The following is an 11182-nucleotide window of genomic DNA, read 5'->3' as shown; positions in this document are numbered from 1 at the left end:
TCTATTTTGAAAGTAGGTCTGACCAGTCGTGCTGATGAATTCTTTATAGGGTGTGAGAGAGGGGTTGAGGATGACTCCTGAGGCTTGTGACTTAAGTGGATTAAGTCTGCATTATATCATGCCTTGATATAGGGAACTGTCTTTTTCTTCCTCACTGTGTTCTCAGAGATATAGAGTGGGAGTGGATATAGTGCATGGCCAGTTGATAAGGGAGAGAGGAAGGGAGGCAGGAAGAGAAGGGGATGTGAGGGAACGGGTAGATGCAGGAAGAGTATGTATGCCATTAAGATCTCTAAAGTCCTGCCTGGTAGTCAACAGTTCCCAGAATGACCCAAAGATGTCTGGCAACTTGCTGGGCCCTTCTCAAGGGTATTCTTTTTTATTTTTTTTTTTAAACTCTCTGCCCTCTGTTCTTCATGTATTTATTTCACACACACACACACACACACACACACACAACACAAGAAGGGGGAGCAGGAGAGGGAGAAGCAGGTTGACTGCTGAGCAGGGAGCCAGACATGGGACTCCATCCCAAGACCCTGGGATCCTGACCTGAGCCCAAAGCAGACACTTAACTGACTGAGCCATCCCTCAAGTGTATTCTTATATCCACCTGCCCTCCCAAATTTCCAGCCCAACCCCTATCCTTAAATAAAAGCAATGCATTGGCAACTAGCCTGTTGAGACCTGCTTTTACTTCACCTTCGAGTTCACCTTCACATGGTTAAGCAGCAGATCTGACTGCTGTAACAGGCAATCCAAACAACCATGCTGCAAATGAGATAAAAAGCATTTCTCCCTCATGCATTACTCTCTACATAGTAGTTCAGGCTGCTACAGCAGCTCTGCACGGTGGAGACCCGGCACCATCCATGTTTGCTCTGCCATCCCGGGGGAATGGGACAGGGTTTGGAGGGGAGGTTACTGGCCATATCTCATGGTCTCAGACAGCTTGTCACCACATCCGGGCTCTGGAAGGAAGAGGAAGGAGTGGGGAGAGGAGGGGGCCAGAGAAGAGAGTGCTACCCTTTAAGAACATGTCTAGAAGTTACACCCAACACTTCTTTTTTTCTTTTTATTTTTTCATTTTTTAAATAAAGATGTATTTATTTATTTAAGAGAGAATGAGAGTGTGGGCAGGAAGAGGGGCAGAGGGAGAGGAAGAGAGAGAATCTTTAAGCAGACACCCTGCTGAGCATGGAGCCCCACGTAGGGCTCGATCCCAGGACCTTGAGATCATGACCTGAGCCAAAACCAAGAGCTGGTTGCTCAACCAACTGAACCACCCAAGTGCCTAACTCCCATCACTTCTGCTCATACACCATTGGCCAGAATTTGGCTGAGTGGCTAAAAGAAGTCTGGGAAATAAAGACTTTATTCTGGGAAGTCGTGTTTCCAAATAAAACCCAATGACTATGAAAGAAGGGAAGGAGAATGTGGGGCCAAGTAGCGGTTCTGCTTTGTAGGTCTCCAAAGCAGTTCCATCTGACCTAAATATCAAGCTCCTGCTCCCTGCGTAAGCCTCTTGGGATAGGACCCAGGTCAACTCTTTTCATTTTTTTGTACGGAATTTTTCAACATATGACCCATGCCCACCTGTAAAGCTATACTCCATCTTTACAACACCCAGTGAGGTGTGTGCTTTTACCTATAAAAGAATTGGAGGTAGACAGGCAATTGGAGGTGCAGGAGTACTTGCACCAGGTCATGGGCTGATGGACATCTGGGGTCCGAGGTCAGGCCATCTCTCCAGATTCCTGGCTTTCATATCTCACCAACAGGGCACTTACTGGATAATTACTGTGATGTGAGGGAGAGGTGAGCCCTACCACTAATCCCATCACTACTGGAATAGTCCAGGAAAGGCACCTGCTAAAGATTTGTGTGACTTGATAGAACACAGATAAGGGTACCATTCTTGCTGAAGAAGAAAAATCCACCCACCTCTGTGCATCTGGGTATGTGACAAGAGACAGAGGAGGTAGAGCTAAGCAGCCAGGACAGATCCTGGGACTAGGCAGGATTCAGCCAACATCCCCAGTGCGGACAATCTCCTTGTCTATAACATCTGGGGTGATTGGTTAGTGGCTGAGCCACATAATCTTGACTATGTTTAATATCACTCCTCACGAGATCTGTTCTTGGTCAGTCCCAAAGTGTCATGTCATGTCACCTTGGAGAGCTCTCTCTGCCTCAAGTTACAGTTCTACAAAAGAGAATGAGCCTATCATACTCCCACCAGCCACCCCCAGTCAGCTCTGAGGACATTGCTACAGCAGGAGAGGTGACAGGCCAGATTCTCCCCAGACTCCTCTGGGACACCACCCAAGCCCACAGCATCGTCCACCCCAGCATGCTCCCTCCCATGCCCACAGCTCCTGCACCCCAATTTCCACTCCTGAAGCTACAGCTCCCCACCCACTGGCCCACAGACCCAGATCACTACTACAATGCAGAGCAAGCTCAGAAGAACTGAGGGAAAATCACAGGCCTTAGAATAGTCTAAGAGACCTTCAGATGGTCTCTCAAGGCCTTTCTGCCACAATGGTGCTGGGTGGCAGAGCCTTGATGAGCACACAATGTGTGGAGCACTGCCTAAGTCTCTCAGCACGTCACTTAACCTAACTCAGAAGTCACCGGCTGGCCTTGGTGTCCCCTAGAGCTGTATGGCTTCAGCCAATCTCTGTGTCTCCATGTTCTCATCAGCAAAATGATGATAATTTTAGCCCTAATAGGTTGGTTGTGATGATGAAATCAGTTACTACAGTTGATTCTTGGTATTCAAGGTAGTGATGTTCTGTGAAGTTGCTGCACATCAAATTGGCAAATATTCAACCGCTGCCCCTCGGGAAGTACAGGAAGGATTAGGCGCCTGCGAGCAGTCACATTTCTATCAGCCCTTCAGTACATAACCTGGCTTTATGGGTTTCCGTTTGAAAATACATGATTTGACATCTGTTGTAGATTCTTTCACGTGACCTCATAGCCGACAACACTACTACTCATGCCCAGATGAAGCTTCTCTAACACGCCTACTTTCCTCGTCAGGCAGGTTATAGCCTTTTGGAGCTTACAAGCCCTAGACAGCGCTTCAGCACTATACTTGGCAGACGTTTTTGTTGTTCTTTTTTTTAATTTATTAAACTGTAATTGGTGTGCACTGTTATACTAGTTTCAGGTGCACTACGTGCTGATTCCACAATTCTGTACATTACTCAAGGGCACACTGCGAGAAGTGCAGCCACCATATGTCACCGTACATTATTGCAATATTGTTGACTCTATTCCCAATGCTGGACTTTTCATCTCCATGACATTTATTTTGTAACTGGAAGTTTGTACCTCTTAATCCCTCTTCTCTGTGTCACCCATCCCCACTCACCCAGCTCCTCTCTGCAAACACCACTTTGTATTTAAGAGTCTGTTTGGTCTGTTTATTCATTTGTTTTGTTTTTAGATTCCACATATAAGTGAAATCATGTAATATTTGTCTTTCTCTGTCTGACTTATTTTACTTAACCTACTACCCTCTAGATCCATCCATGTTGTTGCAAATGACAAAGTCTCATTTTTGGGTCTATGGTATATTCCATTGTATGTATACACCACCTCTTCTTTATCCATTCAGCTATCAGTGGATACTTGGGCTGCTTCCATACTTGGCAATTGTAAATAATGCTTCAGTGAACATAAGACTGTACATATCCTTTGGAATTAGTGTTTTCATTTTCTTTGGGCAAATACTCAGTAGTGGAATCACTGGATCATATGGTAATCCTATTTTTATTTTTTTGATGAAACTCCATACTGTCTTTCACAGTGGCTGCTCTAGTTCACATTCCCACCAACAGTGCATGAGAGTTTCCCTTTCTCTACATCCTCTCCAACACTGTTATTTCTGGTCTTTTTTATTCCAGACATTCTGACAAGTGTGAAGTGATATCTCATTGTGGTTTTGATTTTCATTTCCCTGATGATGAGTGATGTTGAACATCTTTTCGTATGTCTGTTGGCCAGCTGGATTTCTTCTTTGGAAAAGTGTCTATTTAGGTCCTCTGTCCATTTTTAAATCAAATTGTTTGTTTTTTTAATGTTGAGCTGTATAGGGTCTTTCTATATTGTGGATTTTAACCCCTTTATTGGCTATATCATTTACAAATATATTCTCCCATTCAGCAGGTTGCCTTTTTATTTTGCTGATGTTTTCCTTCTCTGTCCAAAGGCTTTTTATTTTAGTATAGACTCAGTAGTTTGTGTTTTTGTTTCCTCTGCCTGCAGAGATATATCTAGGAAAATGTTGCTAAGGCTAATGCCAAACAGATTACTGCCTATGTTTTCTTTTAAGAGTTTTATGGTTTCAGGTCTCACATTCAGATTTTTTTTTTTTTCACATTCAGATTTTTAATTCCTTTTGAATTTGTTCTGGTGTATGGTGTAAGACAGTGGTCAGTTTCATTCTTTTGCATGTGGCTGTCCAGTTTTCCCAACATTGAGGAGCATGTTAAACCATGAAATCACCAACAAAAAGCACAAAAACAAGAACAACATGGCACCATATAGGCCATGAAAAGGACAATAGGACCTGAAACAAGAGGGGAGAGCATTGTCTTGTTCAACCTCAGCTGGGAACACGTACACTGGGCAGCTCAAATGTCTCACTGCTATGACTGTGAAATGACTGAAAACATCACTGAGTGTTGATTTGGGGGCTACACATAAATGTTAGTAAGTAGGTGAATTTGCAAAGATGGAATCCACAAGTAGTGAGGATAAACTATATAGAGAAAGTCTTTAGTATAGTGCCTGGTGTGTAGGAAGCATTTCATGAACAGCGTTACTTTCTACACTTTACAATGCCTGCTGAGACAAATATTGCTACTCTCATTTTATAGACGAAGAGAGAGAGTGTCTGAGAGTTTGAAGGACAAGGACTGACCCAGGCCACAGAGTTGGCAGTGATGGTGTCAGAACTTGAACCCAGGTATACGCCCAGCCTAACTATTTTCTATGCTGCCTAGAACCGGGGGCCCCTGCTCCTTCCAGCCGGCCTCTGCACCAGCATACAGGCACTGGCTGATGCACATGCAAGGCAGGCCCCTCCCACACAAACAGAATGCCTCATGTTTACACAAGAGCTTCCTTTCCCAAACCTCCTTAACTCTGAGATGCCTTAGGAACAAAGAGGTTGCTAAGCTTCCTGCCCTTCTGGCTGTGGCTCTCCCATGCCTTTTCTCCTCCCTGCCTCAGCACCTCCCACCCCACGCCAGCCGCCAAGGCAGCCTGGCAGAAAAGCTTAGGGATTGGTAACTGGTTAAAGATCTTACCTGACCAAGAGCAGAAGTCCCAGGAGAAAGGAAAGCAAGAGAAGGTGATGTGGAGGTTGAGAGGCCTGGGCTCAGTGACCACCACAAGGCTCTCCACAGAATAGGGAGCAGAGGGGAGGCGGGGCAGGCAGAGGGGCAGGTGTGAGGGGCATGACGGCCCAGCAGAACAGGCAATGAGAAAGGCCCCAGAGCCCACATCCCAGTGGGTCTTCAGCGAACCAGCACCCATCTGGACCAGTCAGATAACCCTGCCACCCTCCTGGGCCCAGGATTCTCTGAGTGGGCTTCAGATTCCCTCTGAAACCTGGAAGGGCATACCATCCTGCATTTCCATTTACCTGTTATGAGGGGTCGGGAAGCCATGGCCTGTCAGCCAAATCCAGCCTGTTTGTGTTCCACTCATGAGCTAAGAATGGTTTTGACACTCTTCAAAGTTTAAAGAGAGGGAGGAGGAAGAGGACAGGACATCATATGGCACCCACAAAGCCTAAAATATTTACTTTTTTGTAGGAAAAGTTTGCCAGCCCCGAACCAGATTGACCTAGCCATGGGGGCCCTACACCCACCCCTCCCTAGCAGGTGGCATTGGGTATGTCATCTGAGCTCTATAAAGCTCAGCTTCCCCAACTGTAAAGTGGAGTCAGTAACCCTATGTCCCAGGGCTGTGAGAATTCAATCAGGCATAATCTGTGCTGTGCCCTCAGCCCAGAGCCCCTGAGCTCATAGTGTATGAGAGCTGGTGGTGGCCATGGCTACAGTGGTGTGTGACATAGTGTGTGGTGGGAAAATGGGGGAAAGTGTCTCCCCCTGACCGACCTGGATTGTCCCCATGTCACAGACAAGTGGAGAAACTAGAACATGGGACAGTGATTCATCTGAGACCAAACAGCCATAAATAGGATGTCACCAGGACAGCTTTCCACAGACTCATGAATGCTCTTGTGGCCTCCCTTCCACTGCCCCTCCTCGTGCCTCCCACACCTTGTGCTTTGCAGCCCTGCCTGCCACCTTTCTCCAGTCTTCTGCCCTGGGTCCCTCTCTCGCAGGACTCCACTCTTCTCAAGAAGCTGGCTGACCACTACCTCTACCAAAAGGTACAGTGATTTCAGATCCTAGGGGTATTTTCATTTAACAGGTAACTCCTAGACCCCCAAGTATCCACAGATATTTATCTCTAATTGTGTAATGTCGGCACAGTGACAGGCATTGGGAGTTATGCTGAAAATCACAGATGGCCACTTCTGTCCAAAGCATCCTTTTATTTTCTCATGTTCCTCCCAACGTTGGCACCACAGTGTGACAAGCCAGGGCCTTGGCTCTCAGATCAACTATGTAAATCCAGTCTCACATGCTCAGCTCATGACCTGGAACAGACAGATGAGTATAAGTAAGCACATGACATGCTCACAGAATTCAGAGAAGCTCTGATCCAGCTGGCCCTCCAAGTCCTCTGAGTGTGGCGTTCACCTTTTCCCAGCCCCTGATGCCAAAAGAGGTCTGGTCTGTCAGGGTTGCCATAAGGGGGCCCAGGCCAATGCCATCTTTTATGACTACCAGTACCTATATTTTATAAAATGAGGAAGTGTCCAAACAAGGTTATGAAACTTGTGATCTATTTTAAATATTTACGCTGCAAAATTTACACTTTCATCTGAATAATGCAATCTTGTGGTGCTAATGTACAAAATAATTTCAGGATTTATAACAAATATTTACTTATCCTGAACTCTTACACCAAATTGTCCAATGGCAAGACAGATAGCAGTTTATTTTTTATAAGATTTTATTTATTATTTATTTATTTATTTATTTATTTATTTATTTATTTATTTATTCATAGAGACACACAGAGAGAGACAGACAGGCAGAGACACAGGCAGAGGGAGAAGCAGGCTCCATGCAGGGAGCCTGACATGGGACTCGATCCAGGGTCCCCAGGATCACACCCCAGGCTTGCAGGCGGCACCAAACCACTGCGCCACCGGGGCTGCCTTAGATAGCAGTTTAAAGCTGAACAGCATGTACCTTTTTTGTTGTTCTGTCACCGTGCCTCTGTGTCTGCATCACTAATTGAGAGAGGAGGTCCTTGAAAATGAGAGCCAAGCCACCCAAGCTCTCGCCTGTTTCTCTGGGAAATGCCTAGGTGGCTCTCCTACCACTGGGCCATACTGAGTGGCTGCTCCAGTCCCAATCCTGAACCTCTATTTTTCTCTTGCATCAAGCCTGCCTCAAAGGCCGCTGGCTTCCCCTCCTGGCCACATGCAAATTCTTTTTCTGATGTAGGAGACCTGCCCCCACCCTGTTCTGCCCTCCTTCTCCCCCCCCTCCCTCCCTCCCGCTTGTAGGAGAGTCGGCAACTTCATCTCCTCTTAGTGCTCAAAAAATAACTCTTAAGTACAGTATTGGAAAGGGAGAGTAAGTCTACAACAGAAAACAGTACCTCAGCCAGGTGATGAAGGTCAACACCAACAGTCACAGGTCATGCTGATAGTATATACCCTTCATATGTAGTAAACCAACAGTGACAGGTCATGTTGATAGCATGTATTCTTGCTACATAATGCAAAGGGCACTTTACCTCTGTGATCGTCCTCTCTAAAAGCCACAACCCCAGCCTAATCATGAGAAAAATACCAGATAAATTCTAATTGAGGAACATTCTACAAAATTCCTGACCGTACTCCTCAAAACTGTCAAGGTCATCAAAAACAAGAAAAGTCTGAGAAACTGTCACAGCCAAAAGCAGCCTAAGGAGACATGACAGCTGAATGCAATGTGGCATCCTGGAGCAGAAAAGGGACATTAGGTAAAAAAAAAAAAAAAAAAAAAATCTGAATAGACTATGAAATTTACTTAATGATAATGTATGGATATTGGTTTTTTGATAGTGATGTATGTGCCCTACTAATACAGGAGGTCTGTAACAGAACAGGAGAGTACACAGGAATTCTCTGTACTACCTCTGCACAAAAATTCTATAAATCTAGAAATGTTCTAAAATAAAAAGCTTTTTTAATAATAAAAAGGGGGCACCTAGGCGGCTAAGTGGTTGAGCATCTGCCTTCCACTCAGGGAATGATCCCAGAGTCCTGGGACCAAGTCTTGCATTGGGCTCCCAGCAGGGAGCCTGCTTCTCCCTCTGCCTATGTCTCTGCTCTCTCTCTCTCTGTCTCTCATGAATAAATAAAATAAAATATTTTAAAATAAAAAATAATAATAATAAAAGACTTCTATGCTTCAGTTGCCTTCTTAAGAACAGGAAAGGGGCGATAACCATAGCATCTATCTCATGGAACTATTGACAAAATTAGTATGTAAAGCTCTTAAGCAGAGCCTGAATTAGAAAATGTTTGCTATGACATTATTTTGTGGGGCCAAGAGGTAATTTCTGGAAGGAGGGCTGCCCAACATGGGGAGAACTGCATGGTCAGAGGCCCTCCCACACCCCCCAGGTCACACCATGGAGATGGCCATCGCGTCCTCAAGAGGATGGAGTCCAGGAGAGGAAGGGGAAGCCGGCGTCTGGGAGACCTCCCATAAGTGACCAGGCTGGGGAGCCTCCTTGGAATGCGGGGCGGGAAGTACAGGGTGTTGCTGTGACTGCTACAAAGGCATCCGGGTCTCTGTGTTCATGACCCGGGGCACCTGTGAGCACAATGTCCGGAAGAGCTATTCCCGGCCCAGCCAACACACAGTGCCGCCTCCCTCGCCACCCACGTCACCCATGAGAGCTGCACAACCGAACCCTGCTAAAGCACCCCTCCTCCACCAAGAATGGTGGACTCAGCAAGGCCCCCCCAGATAAACCACTGGGTAACCTGGGCCTCCAGCGCCCCCACCAGCCAGGCCGCAGCAAGGCCCTCTCCCGGTGGCCAGAGCAGCGCGGGCCCTTCCTCTGAGCATTTACGGAGCACCCGCGAGCAAGTCCCCAGGGGCACTGGCTTTCCGACAGGTGGCGCAGAGCCCTGTGCAGGGCCTGAACTGGAAGTCGCAAGAGCTGGATGTGAATTCACCCTCATCTCAGATTAGCTGGAGGGCCTTCAGCGAGTCACCTCACTTCTCAGTGCCTTGGCTTCTTCTCTGTCGCTGGAAGAAATACCACCTGCCAGGAATGTTTCCAAGCCTGGGAGAAGCGCAGGAAATCGTGTGGAGGGAGGCGCTCCGTTAGCCCCAAAGCATGTGGCACTTTTGCTGACGCTGCACCTGCACCTGCAGAGCAGGACCTGCAGCTCTGAGTGTCTGCACTGGGAGCAGGAAGTGAGCAAGGTGTTTTGTACTTCCGAGGACTTGCACCTAGGGGGCGCACGGAGGGCTCAGGCCGGAGAACGTGTGACTCTTGATCTCAGCGTGGTGTGTTGAGCCCTATGCTAGATGAGGAGGTTGCTTAAAAATAAAATCTTTAGGGCAGCCTGGTGGCTCAGCGGCTTAGTGCCTGCCTTCAGCCTAGGGCGTGATCCTGGAGACCCAGGGTCGAGTCCCACGTCGGGCTCCCTGCATGGAGCCTGCTTCTCCCTCTGCCTATCTCTCTATGTGTCTCGTGAATAAATAAATAAAACCTTTAAAAAAATAAGATAAAATCCTTAAAAACAAACAAAAACAGGAGCCCCTGAGTGTCTCAGTTGGTTAAGCATCTGCCCTTGGATTCAGGTCATGAATTTGGGGTCCTGCATCCTGCTCCCTGCACAGCAGGGAGTCTGCTTCTCCCTTTCTCTCTCTCTCTCTCTCTCTCTCTCTCTCTCTCAGATGAATAAATAGAATCTTTAAACAAACAAAAACACAAAAACAAAAGAGAATTTGCACCTAGAAACCACCGGGGCTTACATGTGAGGACTGCCCTATTTGAATGATGACAAAACACAGGCCCAGAGTGCTGACGTGATTCACCCAAAGTCACAGGCTAGTGACACAGCAGCCATGGGATCCACTTTTCTTCTGATGTCGCCTCATCTCAGAGAGATAGGGTTTTGCTGTTGGCCTCCACTGCGCTCAGAGACAGGTTTCCTGAGTCTGCTCCTGGCATGTGGCTTGCTCGTTTGTCTCTCTGTAACTCCCGTTTTCCTCACCCGTAGTCTGGAGAGAATGAGCAAGAAGAACATTCGGTTCCACTCGAACAAAGCTCTATGGACCACCTGCTTTGTGTGTGAGGCACACCAATCAGTCTCTGTGGTACATACAAAAACAGAAAACACCTTAGTGCCTGCCCACAAGGAGGGCAATAATTAAATAGCAGTAATTAGTTATAGCAGTAGTTAAAACTTGGAAAACACCTTAGAGGTTTTTTTTTTTTTCTCATTTTGCCTTCAAAATAGGCAGGTGTCACTGGCAGTGTTTCACAAACATGGACCTGAGATGGAAGGAGCTAGTTCAAGTAAGAAATTTTAATGTTCTCACTAAATCCCATTATACTTACCAAGAGGCACTGTCTCTACATTTTTTTTTGGAGGTTCCACGCCCAGTGTTCAAGCCCTCACATCCCTAAGATCAAGACCTGAGCTGAGATCAAGAGTCAGATGCTTCATCGCTTCATCATCTGAGCCACCCAGGTGCCCCAGAGGCACTATCTCTAAAAAACCAGGATCTAAAACAAAATTTGATGAGGGCTATTGTTTCATCTAGGACTTTCTCAGCTGCAAAGGACCAAAAAAGACAAAGAAAAAGTCAGAAACCCAATACGAGCTCACAAACTGAAACGCACAAGAGCAGGACTGGGCTGTTTGCAGTTTATGTGACCACAAAACCCTGGTTTCTCTCCCTGTTTCAGCTCTGCTTTGATCTCCTCCCTGAGCTGGTGTCTTCTCAGGCCACCTACCAGAACAAAATGAAGACTGCAGACAGCAGTTGTAGTTGATGCTTCCAGG

The 11182-nt window shown here is 46.6% G+C and overlaps 1 long non-coding RNA gene across 1 annotated transcript in view; it reads right to left on the bottom strand.

Annotated features, from left to right (window-relative positions):
- Positions 1–6563: 6563 nt before the first annotated feature.
- LOC140599916 (uncharacterized) overlaps positions 6564–11182 on the bottom strand; it is a 5552-nt gene continuing 933 nt past the window's right edge. The window contains exons 1-2 of the long non-coding RNA XR_012002969.1: positions 9143–11182; positions 6564–6688 (exon numbers count right to left, since the gene is read on the bottom strand). The exon at positions 9143–11182 is cut by the window's right edge and continues 933 nt beyond it. This is a non-coding gene — a long non-coding RNA (uncharacterized lncRNA). The remainder of the gene's footprint in view (positions 6689–9142) is intronic.

The sequence above is a fragment of the Vulpes vulpes genome, chromosome 8, assembly GCF_048418805.1.
Source record: "Vulpes vulpes isolate BD-2025 chromosome 8, VulVul3, whole genome shotgun sequence".
Lineage (NCBI taxonomy): Eukaryota > Metazoa > Chordata > Mammalia > Carnivora > Canidae > Vulpes > Vulpes vulpes.
Note: the sequence above shows the minus strand (reverse complement) of the source record. Positions and strands in the feature narration are given on the sequence as shown.